The sequence below is a fragment of the Helobdella robusta genome (assembly GCF_000326865.2).
Source record: "Helobdella robusta unplaced genomic scaffold HELROscaffold_7, whole genome shotgun sequence".
Lineage (NCBI taxonomy): Eukaryota > Metazoa > Annelida > Clitellata > Rhynchobdellida > Glossiphoniidae > Helobdella > Helobdella robusta.
The window spans coordinates 1,350,106-1,352,847 of NW_008705398.1; positions in this window are offsets into that span (position 1 = coordinate 1,350,106).

The following is a 2,742-nucleotide window of genomic DNA, read 5'->3' on the forward strand; positions in this document are numbered from 1 at the left end:
GTGATACTAAGTACGTATGTATGTGTTTATGTATTTGTATGTATTAATGTGTATGTCTGTGTTAATCTGTATGTATGTGTTAATGTGTATGTATGTGTTAATGTGTATGTATGTGTTAATGTGTATGTATGTGTTAATGTGTATGTATGTGTTAATGTGTATGTATGTGATTTTATGTGTGTGTATATAGATGCTTGTGTGGACACATATGAGTGTTTATCTGCTTATTTGTGTGTGCGTGCGTGTTCAGACATACATGTGTGTATATGTGTGTGTGCGTGTGTTTATGCGTGTGTGTGTGTAGGTGTGTGTGTTTGTATGTGTGTATGTGTGTGTATGCGCGCGCGTGTGTGTGTGTGTGTGAGTGTTTGTGTGCGTGTCTACGTCTATGTACGCCTGAATCTGTGCGAAGAGCTGATGCGTTCGGAAGAATGGATGGATGGATTGGATGAATGAGATAGCTGGACGGTCAGATGCCATGAGAGGGGATGAATGAAAATTATTATCAATGAATTTATGACGTAATATTAAGAGATGGATAAAAATAGATAAGAAGATAACGAGAGAGAGAGAGAGAGAGAGAGAGAGAAAGAAAGAGAGTGAGAGAGAGAGAAAAGTTGAAGACATAAATCGCTAGAAAAAAAGAGTAGAAAAGAAAGAGGAAGAAAAAGAAAGAGTAATTCTATGAAAAGATAGAGAAAGAAAGAGAGTGAGAGAGAGAGAGAGTGAGAAAGAAAGAGAGGGAAAGAGAGAGAGAGAGAAATTATATCGGTTAGTTTTGTTCTTTATTTATGTGTCCGAGGTTAGATTTGATATGTGACAAACAAACAGACAGACAAACAGACAAACAAACAGACAAACAAACAGACAGACAGACAGACAGACAGAAATGCATGCTCTGGTATCATTGTAACGTTCATACGCAAATGCCTTCAATGCATTGCGGTTATTAGTGGGAATTTTGCTAAAAGAAATTAATTTGGCATTTGGTTTACGTATAAAAAATATTAATGAAATATGTGCTAGAAGATAGAACTGGAATGACTGAAGAAATACAGGGTATTTTCAAACCATTCAAGAATACCCAGTTCAACTGCCAATTAAGTTTTTGGATACCATAACCATTTGTAAGAATATTCATCGGGAATGGTTGCATCGGAGAGATCCCGTGCCAACATTTAGCTTTTGTTGTTGATGGTTCGTCGTCGTAAACTGTATCAGTGTGAATGAAATAGAAAATCCGGAGAAAGGACGGCGTGCCCTCCTCGCCCATCTTGTCCTTCCTGAAGAATTCACGATGAAATCACTTTACATGGATTGAAAAATTACTCCAGCCGCCTGAAAGGTATGCTACTTTAAATCTAGTCAAAGACATCTAAAAAATGTTGGTGAACTTTCGAGAAAATTCTACATCTGAAAAAGTGTCGCCATAGGCAGTTAGGCAGCTGCCTGTCTAGGTCACTTGGTCGTAATTATTTATTTCTGTTTTTTTGTTATGATATTTTTCTCATTTCTCTCTCTCTCTCTCTCACTCTCTTTCATTCTCTTTCTTTCTCTCTTTCTCTCTCTCTATTTTTTCTCTCTTACTTTTTCTCTATCATGATACAATAAATTTATTATCATCTTCATTGATAATATTTCATTGTTGTAATTATTGAAATGTACAAATTTGTCCTTCTCCTACCCTTTCTTTCTCTCTCCCTCTCTCTCTCTCTCTCTCTCTCTCTTTCTCTCTCTTTGTCTGCCTTTTTTCTCTTTTTCTTCTCCCTCTCTCCTCTTTCCCTCTCTCTCTCTCTCTCTCTATCTCTTTCTGGCTCTCTTTTTTTATCCCTTTCCCACTCATTCTCTCATTCACAATTGCCTATTCATTGCATATTAATTCTAAGTCGCCAGTTGTTTTTCTTTCATTACGCGATTTCATTTAAACATTTTATCTTCTCTTTTTCTCTCCTCTTTTTAATTTCTTTATTTGTCTTGTTTCTCTCTCTCTCTCTCTCTCTCTCTTTCTCTCTTTCTCTCTCTCTTTCTCTCTCTCTCTCTCTCTCTCTTTCTTTTCCTTTCTGCATGTCTCTCTCATTTTCTCTCTCTCTCTCTGTTTCTCTATCTTTCTTTTTTCTCTTCTGTATCTATCTCTCTCTCTCTTTTCTTTCTTTCTTTCTTTCTCTATCTCTTTTTTTCCTTTCTTCATCTCTCTCTCCATCTCTCTCTTTTTCCTATCTCTCATTCAGTTCATCGTGTCCTGTCCTTATTTGCCAGGCAGCCTGGATGGTTTGCTTCGTTTTAATGGACTACGAGTTTACATTCGTATATTTACCTACATCAGTGTGTTTTGTATGTGTATATTTGTTTGTTTGTATGTTTGTTTGTTTATATGTTTCCCTGTATGTTTGTTTGTTTATATGTTTCCATGTATGTTTGTTTGTTTATAAGTTTTTTTGTATGCTAGTTATGTGTGTAACTTGAATGTGTGTTTATGTCTTAACGAGTTTTTGTATAATTGTAAATGTATATTTTTATTTATACACAAATGTAATTAGCAAGATCAATTGTTTGTATGAATATATACATGTTTTTTAATGTTTTAGTCTAATACATTTTACATACGTGTATATACAACCATGAAACGATTGTATCATTTGTACCAAGGATAAGTTTGTATTGCATCTGTATTTTTGTATTGTTTATGTATCTTTGTATTGTTTATGTATTTTTGTATTGTTTATGTATTTTTGTATTGTTTAT